Source organism: Xenopus laevis, chromosome 5L (genome assembly GCF_017654675.1).
Source record: "Xenopus laevis strain J_2021 chromosome 5L, Xenopus_laevis_v10.1, whole genome shotgun sequence".
In the NCBI taxonomy this organism is placed as follows: domain Eukaryota; kingdom Metazoa; phylum Chordata; class Amphibia; order Anura; family Pipidae; genus Xenopus; species Xenopus laevis.
This window is the reverse complement of record NC_054379.1, coordinates 88,207,707-88,231,248: the sequence shown is the minus strand read 5'-3', so window position 1 is coordinate 88,231,248 and position 23,542 is coordinate 88,207,707. Positions and strand designations below refer to the sequence as shown.

Below are 23,542 nucleotides of genomic sequence, written 5' to 3'. Positions count from 1 at the left end.
AAAGCAGATGATTATTTTTGAATTCCAGGCTTGGAGGCAAGTTTTGGTTGTATAAAAACCAGGTGCACTGCCAAACAGACTCTCCTGTAGGCTGCCAGTTCATATAGGGCTACCAAACAGCCAATCACAGGCCTTATTTGACATCCCCATGGACTTTCTCATGCTTGTGTTGCTCTCCAACTCTTTTTACATTTAAATGTGGCTCACAGGTAAATAAGGTTGGGGACCCCTGTTCTACTTACTTAAATAAGACAACTTCTAGAACATTACCAGTGTTTTCATGGAATGATATTAAATTGCCAGTATATGAAACTTTAGTTGCCATGCTAGTTGGGAAAAATGTCTCTGACAGGTAACGCCTGTCTTGCTGAAGCAACAAAAAATCCTGACTAAGGAAAGAATATGTCTTCCCTATAAAAGCTACAACTGGGAAGGATCAGTCTGTTTAAATATATAAGCTTATGTTAGGAGACACTTTTTTCAAAGGAAGAAAGGAGTAAGCAGGGAGGTGCCAGCCTATGAAAATTATGATGAGCACTATATGGGATTTACATTGGTTTGGTATGGTTGCTTGCCAATTTTATGATTATAAACTTGTAACACTGTTATTGAAAATGCATGCACTCATAGAGAAAATGTTTCCAATAAAACATGGTGCCAGTAATGGACATAAATTGGTCCCTATTTTTTGTACATTTGTTTATACTTACATTTATTTTAATTAAGCTGGTGATATATGCAGAAGGCAGCCTGCCAATTCTGACCAATATCCAAAAACAATTGGTATTGGGAAAGCTTTAAAACTGAATTGGCCGATGCACCATGCTAGTCAGTGCAGAAAGGCTGAAATAAGGGTACAAGTGAAATAAATATTACCCTGAATATCAAGAAATAATAAAGTAAAGTAATGGAAAGATCTGACCACTATTATATTATTGATATTTTATTGCCCAAAGATAATATTCATAACGATAATTCAATTAATAACATGCAATGTATCCTGATAAAATAAAAAAAAGGAGCTGGAAAGTCAATTTACATTGATCTAGAGATTTGCAACAGAATTATGCAGAACTTTTTTGGCATTTGTATGTGAGGTAGCTGGTTTTCGGAGGCTGCATTCTGCTAAATACAATTGCCGCCATATTGGATTTCACAGGGAGGTACGAGTGGAGTATCAGGAGACACTAAAAAGTGGCTAAACCAAGTGCTTTACAGGAGAATTAGATCGAGTGCCAGCACAGAAGCCCAAGCGAAGGAGTGGGTGAGACCAGCCCCATAGTACCACCTTATTCAATAGGCTCTAGAGACTCCTTGTAAGACATTTATGCATATACGTTAAGGAAGTTGGTGGATTTTACCTCTATTATACCTTCATATATGGACCATGAACAGTGATAATTCATTCATGAATAACTGCATATTATCTATAATTTAACTACAATTTACACACACACATAATCCTTTGTATTAACTTTTTAATGAATTTTTCAGAATTTTTTTGTAGGTGATTTTTAGGAATTGATGCTGCTATCTCTGTTTTTTTAGCGAAGCTCCTGCAGATTGATATAAATTTATTGTATTGAATTTATATTTATTGTATTCTGGCCAGCCATTTTTAGTGATTTTATTAGGATAAATAGCTTGTTATTAGTTTTATTATTGTTCTGAATATTATCTTGGGGCAATCAAATATCAAATAGTGGTCGGATCTCTCCATTTTTTTTTTCATATTCATAAATATGTTTATTGAAACAAAATATTTGACAGTTCTGTAAATAATCTGCTGTTACATGTATTACTGGATCTTTCCATTATTTTACTTTGTTATTTCTTGATTTCTGTTTTCCCCTCAAAAGGACCTGGGGGATTGTGTTGGAAATATTCCGACCAGTTTGTCTCTCCTACAAGGCCACTTTAGGGCCTTTTAATATATATTATTATTAACATGTTATTAACATGTATTTATATAGCGGCAACATATTTTGCAGGGAATATATTCCTTGAATATATTTCTAGCTCTAGCTGTATTACTTGAAGAGTCTGTGTAATGATATACTGTACAGCAGAGTCACACTAGATTAAATCAACACTTAAATAGACACGTTATCCAACACCACTTAGAATCAGGCCAAAAGGTGTAGATTTGAAAGAATGGCTTGTTTATTTCTTGGAATGGGGAATTGAAGATGTCAGCTCAGTGGTCCATAGTGCTGACATCAGAAGTTAAGGAGGCTCAGTATTTACCAACATTCCTAAAAATGATATAAAGTAGCATGTGTTGCTGAGAGTAGGTCAATTCAACAGTAATGAAAAGTATCACTAGTGTCAAGCCAGACCAGCTGAACATAACCCTTTTTCATCGGCAGCAGTTCAAATCCAAGAGACATTTATTAGGAGATCAGATGGAAGGCACAACCTTTTTAGCTGGTACACAGCTTGCTGATGTTGCACTGCTTTATTATATATTTCCTTTTTGGTGTCAGAAGGATGAAAATGTATGTAAGAAAGAATATTGTAATAGGACACTCTCATTAAAATTTGTCCATAAGTGAATAAAATATTGGCTGCAATAAAACAGTATTTATGACTTGCATTATTCCCCCCCAAAATCCATGGTAAATGCAAACATCTTCTTTATATCAATAAATATTCAAATACTCTTAGCCCAGCATTATGAAAAAGGAATCCATAAGCACTTTTAAATCATGTATTTATGAGTACGCATCACATAATCAAATGTCTCCTTGCAAGGAAACGTTTCATAAATTCCAGTAAAGGGAAATGTTGCATTTAAATAAGATCTATTGCACCTATTGGCAACTCAGCAGCTGCATGCTGTGGTACTTTGCTGGCTAATAACTCAAAGGACTTGCAAGATAGGGGAACAGAGCAAAAACTGCAGTTTCTCCACACATAATGAATATTCCTGCTGTCTAAGTGAGGAATTCAGTGGTTCAAATTCAATGCATTAATTTTTTCACTTTCATGAAATGTTATGTTTACTATTTTACTTCATACATTAGTAATTAGATCTGGCTTTGTTAGATAGCTTGGCACCATAAAAATGTTATAATATATTTGGCCCTTACAAGTACTGTTAGACATGCTTGCTTTTGCATAGGAGGAAAAAAAGGTATTCAAATCTAGTGTTTGGAAACTTTCCAGGTTTTGTGCAGCTACAGCTGGCAAGATAGAGAGTTAAAATAATAAGACATTGACAGCATGGGCAGCATAATCATAAAAGACATGCTCAAGATAAGAGCTGTCTAAATCAAGGCTGTGTCAACAGTCTTCCAAAACATCACACTAATTATTATTCTAATCAGCACTGGTGAAGAAGTACTTTGGATGCTGAATATAAAATACTTAAAAGAATTAATGCCAACTTGAAACTACAATAATTTACCTAAGAATCTCAAGAAAGTGTTTCATCTCCCTTATTTCCTTTAACAACAAATGTGGGGTCAGGTAAAAGGTTCTCTTTGCCTTTTACTCCCTAAATCAGACACTTCAAAGGCTCAAATCTCTGTTCATCATTAAATGTAGATTGTAGAAACCTAAGGGAGCACCAGACACTTACCCAGCAGTGAAATGTCCTCCCTTTGTCCTTGCTGTATTTATCTTCTTTTTTTTTTTTTTTTTTGCATTGGTGTATCTCAGATCATTCTAGTGCCTTAGAGTGTAAATATTAAGATCATTTTTCATAATTGATGTCAATAAAATTCCACGAGAAACAATTTTAACAAGATGAGATTAACAAATGGTATGCTAGCTGAGACATACTGCATATGCAGTTTGTATATATATAAAAAAAAAAAAAAAATATATATATATATATATATATATGTATATATATATACTGTATATATATTATTTTTTTATTAAATGACTAACCCAAGTTAAAGGCATAAAGGATAATAATAATAATAAGTAAAATTCTCCAAGTGTGTGCAGCTTTATTTGGAACTATTCACAGCAAATTATGCTAAAGGTTTTGTTCACCTCTTCCCAGGAGAAGATCATTGGTTACTTCCACCTGGTGAGTGCAGTTTCAGTTGAGTTGTTTTGGGTGGAAGCAAGATTTCAGGGCGTCAAGAAGGGAGTTGTTAGTGCAATACTGGACTAGGCATTTGTAAGCAAGACTTTCTAGCAGTTGGGATGCAAATGGAAGAAGGGATTGGTGATTAGTTTGTTGACTGTGATGAGTGGCAGAAGGAGCAAGGCAATCAAAGACCAGCATTGTAGAGAGAAGTCGCCATATTCAGACAAGAAAGCTAGTTAATATTAGAGATCCACTATGCTGCTACTGTTGATAATTGTTGTGGGTCAAATGTGTTAAGGTTTCTGTATGTGTGGGTGGAGAGAGATGGTTGTGATAGCATAATTGAAATTGTTGATCAAGAGCATGATCCTCAACATGAGTAGGTGAGTCAGTCCACTGAAAGAGGTACTGTTTAATTATTACAAAGAAAGAACAAATAATGTTTTAAAAATTAGAATTATTTGCAAAAAAGTTTAGAATTTTTGCAGGAGTCTTTTAGTACTTTTAATTAAATGTATGGAGGGAGCAAAACAGTATAATTAAAAAAAAAATGCAGGGGTAATTCTGGCAGGTCTATTTTTTAAAAAAAAAAAAAAAAAATTAACTGAATATGCTGCTTAGCATATTATGAAAGTCATTCATGGGGATCTTCTTGCTAGACAGACCCTATTGTCTCCTCCCAAAACCAAGAAACATATTTGCATATGTGGAATGTCTTTACCTTAACTGTTCCTTAGCTTTGGAGGTAAAATTCATCATCAAATAAAAAATTATGATGTACTACAAGTCTGAGAAATGTCACAAACAAATGAATTGTGCTCTAATTGTAAACTCTGGCGAAAGAGGTAACGTGCAGTAAAATTTGCATCTTGGTAAATTTATGGAGTAACGACCATTTGCCAGAACGAAAAGTTGCCTGGCAATAGGGTGCAAACGAACGCTGGCAATGGTCTTATTCACTAGCAAATTGTCCTCTATGCCTGTTTGTGAATTGCCAATGTCCCTGCGTATGGGATTTCTAGCAAATTATTGCCATTTAGTGAATCTGCCCCAAAGAGTCTTGTAGCATCACCTTATAGTATTTGACAGGCAAACCTCATTTTCTACTTGATGAGTGAAATTTCCCGCCAAGTTTTGCCATGAAAATGACAGCTATAGACTCCAATGGGTGAAAAAAAAATGTTGTCGTCCATAAACTTGCATTTCAGTGAATTTTCGGTGAATCGAAACTGGTCAGATTTGCTCATCACTATAAATTGCAACAGCTCCTAAGCTTAGCTTTTCAATGGCTGTTCAAATCACAATGAGCATGTGCGTGGCACAGACATCCTTAGAATCCAAGATGAGAAGCACTTTAAAGGCCTAAATAATTTCTATTATAGGGATTCTGAACTTTCAGACTAGTTCAATAATTCCATCATATAAAATATAGCAGCTTAGCCATTTTTATTGTTGTTAGCAGTTAAATCTTCACTACCGCAGGTAACAAATCTCCCCCCCAAAAAACTTTCCATTGAATGATATTACAATCTCCCCAAGTCAAACGTAGTACTCACGGAGATCCAGATTAATCATGAACAAATGCAAAGGAACGCTGACAACGTCGTGATGGGCAAATCTGACCCGTTTCACTTTGCCAAAAATTCATGAAACGGCAAAAAGTTGCCAAATGCATTTTCAATGTCAAGTCAATGGGAGTGACAATTTTCCAAGCCACGCATCATTTTTTAAACCAGGCAACTTTTTTTACTTATAGCCTATGGGTGAAAATATTTAAAAATGTTTGCTCATCCCTACGACAAGCAAAGGAAATTATATCCATCACACCCAGATTCTGCATATGCATTGTAACAATAAGGCGAGTTGAGCTACTCGTCTCAGGCGGCAGCGCCCCCCTGGTTGCCAGGGGCGGCAAAAATGCCACTCCTGGTAACGAAGAGCTGAATTTCTGGTTTTCAACCCGGAAATTCGGCTCTTCTAGTGTAGAGAGCGCTCTCTGCACTAAGCGACATGGACCAGCCCTGCCCTCTCCAGCGCTCTAAAGGTGAGTGCCGTGGGGATGGGCGGGGGTGGCAAAAGAAGGCCGCCACAGGCGGCATAATGGCTACAATCGCCCCTGCAATTACTTGTTTATTTTTCACTAATAAAATGCACAAAACATAATTCTTGAACTTGTCCATAGACTTTGAAATAATGTCAGTAAAGGAAGGCACTGCTTAAATGTAGCTGTTTACCTGTGCTTATTAAAAGGCTGCGCTAAACATTTTGGGATGGAGACTCTGTCCTAACATGTTGTGCATAGCTTCTACATAAACACAGGCATGTAGCCTTTGACCCTTCCTGAGCAGTGTCTTCTAGTGATAAGCGAATTTCCTGAAAAATTCACAAAATGGGTTTGCTGTGCCCATTAAAGTCAATTGCCGTCCATTAATCGGCACTGGCATCTGATTGTGGATATCTGCCGCAAATTCACTAGTGTCTTCCTTCATTGCCATTATTTAGATGAAGTTATTGCAAGCCAACTCTTTTTCTATGTGTCAAAATACAACATTCAGAAGGCTCACTGACAGCTAATCTAAGCATGCTTGTCCTCCTGGACACCGATGTCAGAAATATAAGCAAATGTAATAGAAGGGCACCGTATTTGGCCACGAAATGAGTCACACAAAGCCTTTTTAGATCCACCTTAAAACACATACCATATCCTAGATAGGGATGTCGCGGACTGTTCGCCCGCGAACTAATTCGCGCGAACATCGGCTGTTCGCGTCCGCCGAATGTTCACGAACGTCGCGCGACGTTCGCCAATTTGGGTTCGTCTTAGCTGCCGCTTATTTTTGACCTCTCACCCCAGACCAGCAGATACATGGCAGCCAATCAGGAAGCTCTCCCTCCTGGACCACCCCCACACCCCCTGGACCACTCCCCTTCCATATATAAACTGAAGCCCTGCAGCGTTTTTTCATTCTGCCTGTGTGTGCTTGGAAGAGCTAGTGTAGGGAGAGAGCTGTTTAGTGATTTGAGGGACAGTTGATAGTAACTTTGCTGGCTAGTAATCTACTTGATACTGCTCTGTATTGCAGGGACAGAACTCTGCAGGGATTTGAGCGACAGTGAGTTTAGGTTAGTTAGCTTTGCTGACTAGTAATCTACCTTCTACTGCAGTGCTCTGTATGTAGCTGCTGTGGGCACTGCTTCTGATCTCATCTGCTGACTGCTGTAATAACCCAATAGTCCTTGTAAGGACTGCTTTTATTTTCTTTTTTGTTTTTTTACTTTGCTACTATAAGAGCCCAGTGCTATTAGTCTAGCTGTGTTGGGGAGTGGGACTGGTGTGCTGCTCCTAGTAGTTCAGCACCAACCAGAGTAATTTTTTTTTTTAATATATATATATATTTTTTTATTTTACTTATCTTACTGTTCTTTAACGTGTCCAGTGCTGTTTGCTGTTCTTCATAGTAGTGCACCAATAGTAGTGCACTTGCAGGCATTGTTTGCCCAGTGTGTTCTTCAAACAACTGCCACCTAGCTGTGTGAGCTTTTTCACATTCTGTCTAAATATCAATAATAATACCGTCTCCAGAAACACCACCTGAGTGACGTTTTTCAAGCAGCAATAATATATTCCGTATCCACTGCTGTAGTGTATACGTTGACCTTGCAGGCATTGTTTGCCCAGTGTGTTCTTCAAACAACTGCCACCTAGCTGTGTGAGCTTTTTCACATTCTGTCTAAATATCAATAATAATACCGTCTCCAGAAACACCACCTGAGTGACGTTTTTCAAGCAGCAATAATATAATCCGTATCCACTGCTGTAGTGTATACGTTGACCTTGCAGGCATTGTTTGCCCAGTGTGTTCTTCAAACAACTGCCACCTAGCTGTGTGAGCTTTTTCACATTCTGTCTAAATATCAATAATAATACCGTCTCCAGAAACACCACCTGAGTGACGTTTTCCAAGCAGCAATAATATATTCCGTATCCACTGCTGTAGTGTATACGTTGACCTTGCAGGCATTGTTTGCCCAGTGTGTTCTTCAAACAACTGCCACCTAGCTGTGTGAGCTTTTTCACATTCTGTCTAAATATCAATAATAATACCGTCTCCAGAAACACCACCTGAGTGACGTTTTTCAAGCAGCAATAATATAATCCGTATCCACTGCTGTAGTGTATACGTTGACCTTGCAGGCATTGTTTGCCCAGTGTGTTCTTCAAACAACTGCCACCTAGCTGTGTGAGCTTTTTCACATTCTGTCTAAATATCAATAATAATACCGTCTCCAGAAACACCACCTGAGTGACGTTTTCCAAGCAGCAATAATATATTCCGTATCCACTGCTGTAGTGTATACGTTGACCTTGCAGGCATTGTTTGCCCAGTGTGTTCTTCAAACAACTGCCACCTAGCTGTGTGAGCTTTTTCACATTCTGTCTAAATATCAATAATAATACCGTCTCCAGAAACACCACCTGAGTGACGTTTTTCAAGCAGCAATAATATAATCCGTATCCACTGCTGTAGTGTATACGTTGACCTTGCAGGCATTGTTTGCCCAGTGTGTTCTTCAAACAACTGCCACCTAGCTGTGTGAGCTTTTTCACATTCTGTCTAAATATCAATAATAATACCGTCTCCAGAAACACCACCTGAGTGACGTTTTCCAAGCAGCAATAATATATTCCGTATCCACTGCTGTAGTGTATACGTTGACCTTGCAGGCATTGTTTGCCCAGTGTGTTCTTCAAACAACTGCCACCTAGCTGTGTGAGCTTTTTCACATTCTGTCTAAATATCAATAATAATACCGTCTCCAGAAACACCACCTGAGTGACGTTTTTCAAGCAGCAATAATATATTCCGTATCCACTGCTGTAGTGTATACGTTGACCTTGCAGGCATTGTTTGCCCAGTGTGTTCTTCAAACAACTGCCACCTAGCTGTGTGAGCTTTTTCACATTCTGTCTAAATATCAATAATAATACCGTCTCCAGAAACACCACCTGAGTGACATTTTCCAAGCAGCAATAATATATTCCGTATCCACTGCTGTAGTGTATACGTTGACCTTGCAGGCATTGTTTGCCCAGTGTGTTCTTCAAACAACTGCCACCTAGTTGTGTGAGCTTTTTCACATGCTGTCTAAATATCAATAATAATACCGTCTCCAGAAACATCACCTGAGTTGTTGTTGTTGTTTTAAAAAAAATGCCAGGCAAAGGCAGGCCGCCACGCAGAGGCACTAGGGGCCGTGCTGCTATGCTATCCTGTGGCCCTAGGAAATTGCCCAGTTTTACAAAGGCAATTACCCTGAACTCCCAAAATGCTGAAGAGGTAGTTGACTGGCTTACACAGCACACCCCATCCTCTACCGTTTCTAACTTTGCCACAACATCCTCATCCTCCTCTGCTATGGGCACCCCACGTAACACTTCCTCCACCACCGGCACCCATTCTTCACTGGAGTCAGAGGAGTTATTTACACATGAGTTTCTTGAACTGAGTGATGCGCAACCATTATTGGCAGAAGAAGATGAAGGAGATGAGGACGTTACACCAGATATAATTCTGGCAGACAACACAACAGAGATGGACATAATGAGTGATGAGGAGGTCCCCGCTGCTGCTTCCTTCTGTGAGCTGTTAGAAGAAATTGATGCATCTGAGGAGAATGATGATGAGGAGATTGATGTTATGTGGGTGCCCAGTAGAAGAGAGCAAGAGGAGGATAGTTCAGATGGAGAGACGGAGAGTCAGAGAGGCAGGAGGAGAATAAGACTTAGAAGAAGCAGGAAGGACAGCTCGCAGGGAACAGTAGGGCAACAACATGTATCTGCACCTGTGGTCAGCCGGCCAACGCACCCGCCATTGCCGCCAACTTCTACTGTTACCGCCAGATTGCCAGCTTCAAAAAGGTCAGCAGTGTGGGATTTTTTTAATATGTGTGCCTCTGACAAAAGCGTTGTAATTTGCAATGAGTGCAGTCAGAAACTGAGTCTTGGGAAGCCCAACACCCACATAGGTACAACTTCTATGCGAAGGCACATGAACGGCAAGCACAAAGCACTATGGGAGCAACACCTCAAAGACAGCAGACAAACTAAAAGCCACCCTCCTTCTGGACCAGCATCTTACTGCTCTACCTCTGCTGTCCTTGACCCGTCTGAACCATCCTCCACTCCGCCTTCCACCTTGACCACCAGTTCCCAGTCATCTGCCCCCAGCCAAGTTTCTGTGAGGGCCATGTTTGAGCGTAAGAAGCTAATGTCTGCGAGTCACCCCCTTGCACGGCGTCTGACAGCTGGCTTGTCTGCACTCTTAGCCCGCCAGCTTTTACCATACCAGCTGGTGGACTCTGAGGCCTTCCGCAAATTTGTAGCAATTGGGACACCGCAGTGGAAGGTACCCAGCCGCAATTTTTTTTCCAAGAAGGGAATACCACACCTGTACCACCATGTGCAGAGCCAAGTCACCGCATCTCTGTCACTTAGTGTTGGGGCAAAGGTCCATATGACTACTGACGCATGGTCCTCCAAGCATGGTCAGGGCAGGTATGTCACCTACACTGCCCACTGGGTGAACTTGCTTATGGCTGGGAAGCAGGGAATGCGTGGCTCAACAACAACAGTGGAGTTGGTGTCACCGCCACGGATTGCACGCGGTTCTGCCACGCCTCTACTCCTCCTTCGCTCTCTACCTCGTCTTCTTCCTCTGCTTCCTCCTCCTCTGCTGCTGGGTCCTCCTCCTCCACACCTGTGCACCCCCAGCTCCCCCTAGGCTATTCGACGTGCCAGGTACGCCGTTGTCATGCTGTCTTGGGGATGACGTGCCTGGAAAGCAGAAACCATACCGGATCTGTACTCCTGTCATCTCTGCAGTCACAGGCCGATCGGTGGCTGACCCCACACCAACTGAAGATCGGAAAAGTGGTGTGTGACAATGGAAGCAATCTGTTGGCAGCACTGAGACTGGGCAATTTAACACATGTGCCCTGCATGGCACATGTTCTGAATTTAATAGTCCAACGTTTTGTCTCGAAGTACCCAGGATTCCAGGACATTCTCAGGCAGTCCAGGAAGGTGTTGGCCCATTTCAGACGTTCCTACACAGCCATGGCACGCCTTGCTGACATTCAGCAGCGGTACAACATGCCAGTCAGGCGTTTAATTTGCGACAGCCAGACTCGCTGGAATTCAACGCTCCTCATGTTTGAACGTCTGCTGCAACAACAAAGAGCCGTCAATGAATACCTGTTTGAACTGGGTGGTAGGACTGGATCTGCAGAGCTGGGGATTTTTTTCCCCCGTTACTGGGTGCTTATGCGCGATGCCTGCAGGCTCATGCGCCCTTTTGAAGAGGTTACAAACATGGTCAGTCGCACCGAAGGCACCATCAGCGACCTAATACCCTTTGCTTTCTTCCTGGAGCGTGCCGTGCGACGAGTGACAGATGAGGCTGTAGACCAGCGTGACGAGGAGCAGGAAGCGCACGATTTCTGGTCGGAATCACCAGAACGAGCCCAGGCACCTGCTGCAACGCAGGGAGAGGTGTCAGAAGTGGAGTCAGAGGAGGAAGGTGGCTTTGTGGAGGAGGAGGACCAACAGGAGCAGGCTTCCCAGGGGGCTTGTGGTGACCTTTTGGGGACCCCTGGTCTTGTACGTGGCTGGGGGGAGGAGACCGTGGATGATGTAGTCCTTGATAACGAGGAAGCGAAGATGGATACCTCTGCATCCAACCTTGTGAGAATGGGGTCTTTCATGCTGTTATGCCTGTTGAAGGACCCCCGTATCAAGAGGCTTAAGGAGAAGGACCTGTACTGGGTCGCAACGCTACTAGACCCTCGGTACAAGCATAAAGTGGCAGAAATGTTACCAACGTACCACAAGTCCGAAAGGATGCTGCATTTACAAACCAGCCTGCAAAACATGTTGTACAATGCTTTTAAGGGTGATGTCACTTCAGGAACTCATCAACATTCCAGGGGCAGAGGTGCCAGTAATCCTGCCACGAGCGCACCTGCAAGGACAATGCACTTTGGCCACTCTGTAATGTCAGACATGCAAAGGTTTTTCAGTCCAAGGCAGCGCCAGAACCCTTCTGGATCCACCCTCAGAGAACGCCTCGACCGGCAGGTAGCGGACTACCTGGCATTAACTGCAGATATCGACACTCTGAGGAGCGATGAACCCCTGGACTACTGGGTGCGCAGGCTTGATCTGTGGCCAGAGCTGTCACAATTTGCCATGAACCTCTTGTCTTGCCCCGCCTCAAGTGTCCTCTCAGAAAGGACCTTCAGTGCAGCAGGAGGGATTGTAACTGAGAAGAGAACTCGCCTAGGTCACAAAAGTGTGGATTACCTGACCTTTATTAAAATGAATGAGGCATGGATCTCGGAGGGTTACTGCACGCCAGAAGACTTGTTCTGACTCCCCATGCAGCTGTCCTTCTCTGCACGCCGCATGACTCCACACACAGCTGTACTTTAGCGTCCTCCTCCCTCCGCCACCGTTACAAACTAGGGTGCAAACCCTACTGGTTTCATTTTAAGCAAAACTTTTTGGACAGGTAAATCCTGAGTTTTTCTGGCCTCTGTGCTTCAGTGGCTGCAACCAAAAAAATATATATTTTCAGCATTTATATGGCATATTTTTTCTGGCCTCTGTGCTTCAGTGGCTGCGACAATTTTTTTTTTATATTTTTAGCATTTATATGGCATATTTTTTCTGGCCTCTGTGCTTCAGTGGCTGCGACAAAAAAAATTTATATTTTCAGCATTTATATGGCATATTTTTTCTGGCCTCTGTGCTTCAGTGGCTGCAACCAAAAAAATATATATTTTCAGCATTTATATGGCATATTTTTTCTGGCCTCTGTGCTTCAGTGGCTGCGACAATTTTTTTTTATATTTTTAGCATTTATATGGCATATTTTTTCTGGCCTCTGTGCTTCAGTGGCTGCGACAAAAAAAATTTTATATTTTCAGCATTTATATGGCATATTTTTTCTGGCCTCTGTGCTTCAGTGGCTGCGGCAAAAAAAAACAATTTTTCAGGAAAGTACACATGCCTAATTTTTCAGGGTTCTGCAACAGTGGCAAAATCGCATCTTTTATGGTCACCGCAGGTGATCAATAAAGTAGACCAAAACTGGGCCCACACTGCAGAATCAGTGTTTTTTGGTTCACTTCACTGTACATTGAATTACCTCTGCCTGCACGTGCGCACAAGCACGGTGACTGCTAAACACACCACTACAGAAATATTGCCACCAACAGGACGAACATCCTGGAGGTGACAAGCAACTAGTAATTAAAAACTATTATTTGCTCACTTGACGGTATCATTCATTAAAGCTCTTTGCGTTTTTTGCGTTGCAGTAAGCGCCGCGTTTTGTCTTTGCGTGTGAACAGGCTGTAACCTTTACACGACTTGATTGGCATGTAGACGCCGGACGTTTTAAAGCAGTTTATTACACAAGTTTAGAAATGTAGTGTGATTTCTGCCCTTTACAGAACTCTGCAAGGATTTGATGGACATTTTAGGTTAGGTAGCTTTGCTGGCTAGTAATCTACCTTCTACTGCAGTGCTCTGTATGTAGCTGCTGTGGGCAGCTGTCCTGCTGCTGATCTCTCATCTGCTGACTGCTGCCTGTAACCCATTAGTCCTTGTAAGGACTGCTTTTATTTTCTTTTTTGTTTTTTTTACTTTGCTACTGTAAGAGCCCAGTGCTATTAGTCTAGCTGTGTTGGGGAGTGGGACTGGTGTGCTGCTCCTCCTAGTAGTTCACCACTACCAGCACCAACCAGAGTCAAAATTGTTACAAAGTATCTTATTTGCACCTGTTAGCTGTTCTGAGCTCTCTGCCAAAAGCTAATTAAGTTAGAAACTGTTTTTTTTCTGGCTGTTCAGTGCAGAGAAAAGAGGGACTGGTGTGCTGCTCCTCCTAGTAGTTCACCACTACCAGCACCAACCAGAGTCAAAATTGTTACAAAGTATCTTATTTGCACCTGTTAGCTGTTCTGAGCTCTCTGCCAAAAGCTAATTAAGTTAGAAACTGTTTTTTTTCTGGCTGTTCAGTTCAGAGAAAAGAGGGACTGGTGTGCTGCTCCTCCTAGTAGTTCACCACTACCAGCACCAACCAGAGTCAAAATTGTTACAAAGTATCTTATTTGCACCTGTTAGCTGTTCTGAGCTCTCTGCCAAAAGCCAATTAAGTTAGAAACTGTTTTTTTTCTGGCTGTTCAGTGCAGAGAAAAGAGGGACTTTCCAGTACAAAAGAGGGACAGGGGGTTGAGTGGTCAAAAGAGGGACAGTTGGGAGGTATGCAAGTGCAACCTAGCTGTGTGAGCTTTTTCACAGTCTAAATAACAATAATAATTCCGTGTCCGTAAACATCACCTGAGTGATGTTTTTACAGCAGCAATAATATATTCCGTATCCACTACTGTATACGTTGCCCTTGCAGGCATTGTTTGCCCAGTCTTTAACCAAGTGCCACCTAGCTGTGTGAGCTTTTTCACATTCCGTGTCCAGAAACATCACCTGAGTGACGTAGTGTGATTTCTGCCCTTTACAGCACAAAACGCAACGCTGTGTCAACAATGTATTTTTCAGATACATTTTTGCCCTTGATCCCCCTCTGGCATGCCACTGTCCAGGTCGTTGCACCCTTTAAACAACTTTAAAATCATTTTTCTGGCCAGAAATGTCTTTTCTAGCTTTTAAAATTCGCCTTCCCATTGAAGTCTATGGGGTTTGCGACGTTCGCGAACCGTTCGCATTTTTGGACGCAAGTTGCGAATATGTTCGCGAACATTTTTTCCGCCGTTCGCTACATCCCTAATCCTAGATTAATAAATACAATACAATACACACACAATACAATCAAATACAATACAAACATTAGCTACAAACTTAGAATTCCAGTAATTTAATGTTCAAATAGAAAATAATAAGGGTTATTACTACAGTATGTAACTGTCGATTTACCTTTCAGTGCTGTAATTCTAATGCAGTAATGCCCCTCTCTGTTTTACATCCAATATCTCAAACTCAATAAAGAATTAAGCATAATGCACAAATGACATGAGTCACTGCCTTCTATTTTATCATGCGTAAGGCATGTCGCGCTCATTTTGAGCAAATATTAAGGTATCAGCATGACAAAAAAGAAATCAATCAGTCTCCCATCTATGCATCATTTTTTCTTATTTAATAATTGATAGTAGTTATACCAGCATGTCTGAAATCCTCTGCAGATAAGCAATAATTAAGTTACTAGCAATCAGAATGATATCTCAATCAGAATGTAAAAGAAGCAGAATAAAATGATTGAATGCCTGTAGGTTCTCTTCTCTCAGAAAGAAGTGATTCAATGTCATATTCAGTGACATGTAAAGTAGCCAAAGTTTTACAAACTGGTAGAACTAACTTTTGGCAATGTAATGAATCTTTGTTTAGCCTGTTAGGCTTTCAGCTTTTTCTTTAGCAATGCACTGTGTAATTCCAATAAACATGAAGTCGGATCATGTTTAATTTGTGAAAATACACATTAAAGCAGTACTAAACCCCTCTGGCTGCCAATTTAACTATATGGGTCCCCTGTAAACCCCTCTCAGTCACCATCCAAATCATACCAACATTGTTTCCTTATATACCTTTACACCCCTATACTAGATCTTTTTTAACAATAGACTTACATCACTTTCAGAGGCGACGGCACCAAACAGCATACCTCAGTTCTTGTACCTACAAATTAGACACAATTCTCTTACATTATTTCAGAAAGAGAGACTCAGCCAATAGTGGAACTGTGTAAGCAAGCATTGACACAGAGAGACCTTATCTCATGGTGGTATCAGATAATAAAAAAGTAAATGTTATGCAGAACCCACACAAATACAATATATGCTACACTGGGAGGAAACTCTGGGGAGAAAACTCTCTCTACCTGGTTAAAAATCTGGGATAATTCAACAACAACCTCAATTTGCTCCATCATAAAGGAAAATATGTATATAAAGTGTTAATGGGATGGTATCATACCCCTTCTTTGTTACAAAAATTGTTTCCTGATACAACAACATCAGTGTGCTGGATATGTGGAAAACAGGAAGGTTCTTTACTGCATATGTTTTGGGAATGTCAGAAAATTGAATAGAATCTGGGGAGTGGTACTGAAATGGGTACAGAACTATGGTTATGATAAACAGAGATCCCCTGATTTTTATATAAGGAAATAAGATACTGAAATTGAAAACTCCACTACAAAGGATGACCAATCATATTCTGATGGCGGCAAGGGGATTCATAGTAAAGAATTGAAAATCCCAGACACCCCCAGCAGAAATGGAATTAGTGGAAAGGATAAAATATATACGTAGGATAATTGCACTGAAGCATGATAAAGTAGATCAGTTTGCGAAAGTTTGGCGTAATTGGGACATAATAGAATCTGGAGGGGGACGGCAATTGCTTACATAAAAAAGAAGTAATTTCTATTAGTAAGCCATGGGGATATCACCTGTATTTATTCTGCAATATGCAGCAGCCTCAACTATTGGAATTAGAGATATATACTGTAGGTTTAGAATGTCTTGCATGTGAAATCTGTATGACCCTTTAAACATGTTGTAGAGTTTGTGTTATTTACTGTATAACTTGAATCTCTATGTTATGGCCCCTTGGGGCAAATTATAAGTTAAATATGAAAAGCAATAAAAATATAAAAACAAACAAACAATAGACTTACATCTAAAATGATGCCATTATTTTTGCCACTTGAGACCAGACATAATTTAATGAAGTCCAATTCAGGCATTAAAGAATTTCTTGAAACTTGAAAAAGCAGTGGCACTCAATACTAGCTTTTATGCAACCTTTTTTATGCTAACACCTCTATTAATATACAACGTATCATGGCAAGTAGGGATGGGTGAATCTGAGCCGTTTCATTTAGTTTTCGACGCCATTAAAGTCTATGGGCGTCACAAACATTTTTTTGACGCGCGTCTATTTTTTTTTTGACGCACATCGCCATACAAGTCAATGGGCATCATTTCCGTGGCGAAACAAGGCGAAAAAATTCGCCCATCCCTAATGGCAAGAGCCTGTGTTTTCCTGTAGGCAAAATCGACATCTGTCCATATTAGCAATTCATGTTAATTGCAATGTATGTGTAAGTCTATGGTACCACTCAACAAATAAGTATTAATGGAAAATACAAAAATATGGTGGAAATAATAAAGGAGAATACACTCACAGTTCACCTCAGTCCCAAGGTGCAAAGACCAAAAACACTGTATCCAAAAGGATGCAAGGATCTCCAAAAATAAAGAAACAAATGTAAAAAATAGAAAAATTTATTAGGACATGAAGACCTAACACGTTTCGTGCCTGTTGGGACACTTACTCATAGGCTGCTACTCATAGGCCTATGAGTAAGTGCCCCAACAGGCACGAAACGCATTAGGTCTTCATGTCCTAATACATTTTTCTACTTTTTACATTTGTTTCTTTATTTTTGGAGATCCTCACATCCTTTTGGATACAGTGTTTTAAACTGATAAGTAACACTAAGGGGTTTTCAAGGTGATTTTTTTGGTGAAAACTCAAATTTTCAGGTAAAAAAAAATTTCTCGAGATTTGTTATACCCCGACCCTGGAAATACCTTGCATCTCAAAAAAACACAGTATAAAACCTGTTGAGGTCGTGTAGGAGTATATGGCAGAGGTCCCTTGAACTATTTGAAGACGTTAAAGCCGTTGTTCAGTAACAGGTACTATAGCTTTTAGCATGATGAAATGAGTTGATATTCTGAGACAATTTGCAATTGGTTTTCATTTTTTATTATTTGTGGTTTTTGAGATATTGCTTTTTATTCAGAAACTCTCCAGTATGCTATTTCAGCAATCTCGTTGCTAGGGTACAAATTACCCTAGTAACCATGCTTTATTTTGGAATATGAATAGGAGAGGCCTTAGAAAAATGAGTAATAAAACTTAGCAATAACAATAAATGTGTAGCCTAACAGAGCATTTTTTTTAGATGGATCAGTGACCCCCATTTGAAAGCTGGACAGAGTCAGAAGAAAAAGGCAAATAATTCAAAAACTATACAAAATAAATAATGAAGACCAAACGAAAAGCTGCTAAGAATTAACCATTCTAGAACATACTAAAAGTTAGTTTGAAGGTGAACCACCCCTTTAATATTTCTTATGATGTTCGAGTTTTTTTGGAGGTTTTTGACGCAAAACACAATCAATTTGAGCCATTTGAGTCTTTCTTCGATGAAAACACAATCAATTCCAGTTTTCGGGTTTCACAACTCGAACTCGCTCAATCGAGTTTTTCCCAATCAAGTTTTTCCTTTAATAAGATAGCATTCGAGTTGTGAGTTCATTTCAGCATTTATCAACATTCCACCGTTGATAAATAACCCCCTAACTGACCGGGAGAGTTTCATATTTTTCTTCTAGTGTATATGACCAAACTAAAGCAGAAAATCAACGGCAACAAAACTTGCAATTAAAACACCAATTTTGTAAAAGATACATACAAATTTGATAAAATTAGTTGAAATTCAGTACATAAAATTACATTAAAAACAGGGTAATTAATCTTACACGGCACATGGTGAGTGTAAGTAGCAAATATGAATGCAAACACTATTAGAAACAAAGGGAAAATACATTTAGCAACTGAATGAAATGACTGAGCAAAATGAATGGAAAAGTCATTTACCTTTTTACCCCTATTATGTCCATTAAAAATATATAATATATATCATATCATTTTCTAGTCTTTATACTTGTTCTGACCCACTTTGTTTCCCAGCATTTAATCAGTTGAGGGTGACATTTTGATCTGACACTGTGAGTAGCATTCCCTGGGGCATAAGTGCTCAGTAAGAGAGCACCAAGGGCCACACTTTTGCACCCCATAATACTCTTGCATTGCGCCAATTATTTAAAGAATTTAGTCAGTCAGCAGTTACTGTATAACCTAATATGACTCACCCTAGCAAATTAGTGTAAAGAGCTACAATGGGTGTAAAATAAAGCACGCATTGATACTATTCATTAAAGAAACATACAACAGTCCATGCATTCAGATGTGGGGAGTGCCAAAGTACCCAGCCAACCTGCTCAGAATAGTGTACAAGTGCACATATTGACACTAGGAGACCCTAAAATTACCACCAGCCTGAACAAAGCTTTTATTTCAGTATTTCATTGGTGTATTTCATCAGTCGATACTATGACTTGTGACAAGGCAACTGCTAACGTCATTATTAATGAATATACACTGTCCAACCTCAAACCATGCACCATGCACCATAAATGAGCCATTATACGTTCTTCTTACTCTAGGAGATGGCAGGTTATTCTTGGCATGTTTCTTTTGGATACACTGATTGCAGAAATCCTCCTTCTGCACCTTCCCATTACCCGGCCTAATCTTATGTTTATAAGTAGTATGGGTATATATATATTGAGTATGAAATATGTAACGTATGTTATTGTACGTCACATGAATGAAAACATTATTTTCAAGTTCCTCTGTCTTCCTCTACCCAGTTGTTTAGCCACTAACTCTCAGATCTTCCTTTCCTCCCGCTGATTAAATAAGCTCTCTTCCTACCCCACTCTCCAGAAAACTGCCTCCTCACTATGGGGCAGATTTACTAAAGAGCAAAGTGGCTGTCGCTTATGAAAATTCACCAGAAATCCCATCCACAGGGGCATCACCAATTTACTAACAGGCGTAGAGGACAATTCACTAGTGAAAGAGACAGTTGCTAGCGCAGTTTGCTCCCTATCGCCAGCAAATGATCATTACTCCGCAGATTCACTAAAGTGAGAATTTTACAGAACGTTATGTCTTTCACCAGAGTTTCCTTCACCACTTTAGACCTGGCGAACTGATGAGCTGAAGCTACATTATCCTCAATCTTATGTCAGTGACATCATATCCTGTGTGCCAGAAAGACATAAAAGTTCTAAAAAACGTTGGTGTTTTTTTCATATTTTAAAGTGGGATTGTCTTCAAAAGTTCTAATTATTAAAGATTTTTGTGTTAACAATTTTTTTAACCAAGTTGAGGGGCATGGCACTTTTGTTTTAGGGTGGACTCATGTCTAGGGCATTAGAGGATCTCTTTTGTTTTTATTATGCTTCCTTGGACATTTGTAATAATAAGTGGCCACTTCAAGCATTTGCACCAACATCTCTAATAAAGACATCTATACAACATATACAGTATGTACTTGCTCTATTCAAATTGATCTAAGCGTAAGAGTACTCAAGAATTTTCGATAGGCGGAAATTATTAAAATGCTCGTGATGACGCATTAATGCTAGCCAGTGTTCGGCTACAGAGACGCAACTTCTCATCTTAATGAATTAGCACAGTATTATCGAATTTGTGCCTGACGAAGTGGCGAGAAGTGTGGCAGATGGTTCACTGGCTAAAATTCGCTCTTTAGCGAATTTGCCCCTATATGGACAATCCAATGCAAGTTTTGTTCTTTCTTACTTACTAATAAATATACTCACTTCTTAGTTACATAAATAGCTCAATTTGATCACAGTGAAATATTGAGTCCGTTAAACAGCGTGACAGCTCTCTTATTGTTTTCTGAAAGCATAATATGACAGTATAAAGGCAATACACATTAACTACTGAAACCTCAAGATGCATATTTTGTTATTTTTGTGGAATAAAAATGCAGTTATTCCAATTTATTTATATTTGTTCGAATTTTCTCATTGGAATTTTAGCACTATCAGATGTTTTAGCATTGTCTGAAAGTAGAATATGTTGTGTTTTGGCATCTTGTTTTTAGGTCTAAGTGTTAAAAATAGGTTTGAACTCTGCTCATTTATCTCAGCAACACCTCTAAAAAAAATTAAATAAAATGGGGCCATTATGACTGAACAAAGTGAAAAAAAAATTGTTTCCTGGTAAAGATATCTTCTGACTGACTTCAAAAGATATCCATAACAAGTAACTGCAGTGAAACTGTTTCATCTCTGCCTCTGGGATATTATTAAGTCTATCAAGTAGCACTAACAGTAGGAACAAGGATTACAGAAGTGTAGCTGCCTGCCTGCCATATAAATATCAGAAAAAGCACAGATCTTGTTCATATATAAAGGTCATGTGTTTTATAACTCATCAAATTTAACCTGCTAAAAATGAGAAATAAAACCTTTTTTCAGTCATTGGTTGCAAGGCAGAATTTATTAAATACACGTATGCAAAGCTATTAAAGGTTTTCCCCCAAAATTGAAATAGTAATATTTTTAAAAATATTGAGTTAAGTGCCCTTAGGTTACACTTGCTCACTTATTTTTAAAACTGATATTTTATTAAACTGAATATTACTATAAAACAACATCATGGTTATTTTTAATCTGTTATTATTACAGTAAAAAGGATTAAATGGACACATAATTCTCATCTCTACATGGTCTTATGTTTTTGCAAAGGCTTTAATAGTACTTAAATAGCAATTTCCTGCTATAAAAGGGATTGCTTATTTTAAACTAAATACAGATATGGGATCCATTATCTGGTAACCCGATATCCAGAAAGCTCTGATTTATAGGAAAGTCATCTCCCACAGACTCAATTTTAATGAAATAATTAAAAAATGTTTTTCTCTAAAGCTGATCCCAAATTTACTCAGGGCGCAGGGCCTTCTTTACCTCTTATATTGGTTATTGTTTGCTTGGGATATAAACCTGTATGTTCAATGTGTGCACTCAATTATTGTACAGCACCATAAAATATGTTGGTGCTTTATAAATAATAATAATAATAATTCAGCATCAATAATCATTATTATAACCTGATATTCCATTTGCCAGTAAATGGCTTCTTATCAGATAAGTCTGGAAATATGTTCAGGCAGAGAATATAATGAAATTCCATAGAATCAGGCAGCTAATGGGAAGTCTGGCAATGAACTGGCAGTTAGAGGAAAATGAGCAGAGTAATCTTAGCAGTGTTCTGAGCCTTTGAGGAGAAATCTGCGGAGAGTCTGCTGAAGAACACCAGTCCAGGAATGGAAGTTGTAGCTGGTGAGCAAAAAGGTGATGGCAGACAATGGGAAGTGAACTGAGAAGAAGCTACACATTATGCTTGAAGTTATAGTTATACAAGGGTCATTGAGCAGGAAGATGGTCAGAACATGGAGCAAAGCTAACAGAAGGTCAAAACAAGTTAATCTACACACTGATCAAGTCTGGAAGAAGGTCAACAAAGGCTAATCTACACATGAAACAAGATAGAAAATCACTATGTAAACAAAATGATGTATAGGGAAAGTATATTTGAAAATTAAGGTCACAGAAAAGTAAACATAAACAAGAGCCAAAATAGGCATCAATGTTTCTTTGTTTAAACCAATAATGACGTAAAAGCCAGATCTACTTGTGTCTGGACAATATAAGATCACCTAATTGAAAGTGAGTTAAGCTAAAGTGTTCCAAAGTTTGTGCAATCCTCCAGTCCAATTCAGCCAACCACTGTGTTACTCATCCATAGTATAAATACAAAAACAATGCTCAGATATAGATGGTTATGCTCTGCAAAATGAATAGCTACATGATTCTCACCCCTACTGAGTTGGTTTTATTCTCAGTCTAATTTTTATTTGTTAAAAGCATAACCGACTTCTCTGCACAGCCCAGGAAAATTAGACATTTAAGTATGTACACCAAAATATGTGTTACAATTAAATCTTTTTGTTTTATTTTGCCAGAATGGTTGGTGCTGGAAATAATCCCCACCATCAATGTGTTATACATGTTATAGAAAGGCAAATAGGTAACATCCCAGTCATTTGTCATGTCACCATGGGATAACTGTACTTTCTAATGGGAAGTGCACTGCAGACCCTAACTAATTTCTCCAATTTCTATTTTATTTATGTACCATCTGTGAATGCTTCATGATTATGACTAGTAGCACTCAGTTATAATCCAGAATGTATAAACATTATGTATTATCATTGCTACTGCTGAATTGCAATTTTGAATGCCTCTTCTGTGGCTATGCCTTGTTCAGAACTATTCCAGTCACCAGTGCTAAATTATCCCAGCTATCCACTTTATTACTATGTATTTTGAAGGGGACCTGTTACGCAGACATAAACATCTTTATAATAAAAGCATTCTTCATTTTAATTTAAATATCCATACCTATTTTAAACGTATTGGAAAATCTTACATTTTTCCTTCCCCCCCATGTCTCAGGCAATGCAAATTGCAAAAAATCACTTTCATTTTCCATTCTGCACTTCCTAGATGTCACTGCACTCTTCACATATATCCTTTCTACTCACTCAACCCTTTTACAGGATTTGTGCCTTTAAGAAGAAATAATGTTATAATACACATGAGCCATGAATGACCTGTAAATTATATCCTTATAAATGGTGTTTAGTGATGTAATTGGTTATAATCGGAGCTTAGTGATGTAAT

The 23,542-nt window shown here is 39.3% G+C and overlaps 1 long non-coding RNA gene across 2 annotated transcripts in view; it reads right to left on the bottom strand.

Moving 5' to 3' along the window:
* Positions 1 to 23,542, bottom strand: part of LOC108716870 — a 103,727-nt gene that overhangs the window by 17,879 nt on the left and 62,306 nt on the right. Inside the window, exon 1 of one of the 2 annotated variants that reach the window (XR_001935783.2) lies at positions 3,584 to 3,678. The exons of the other annotated variant lie outside the window; for it this stretch is intronic. This is a non-coding gene — a long non-coding RNA (uncharacterized LOC108716870). Of the gene's footprint in view, positions 1 to 3,583; positions 3,679 to 23,542 lie in introns of those variants that run through there. 2 annotated transcript variants of the gene reach the window in all.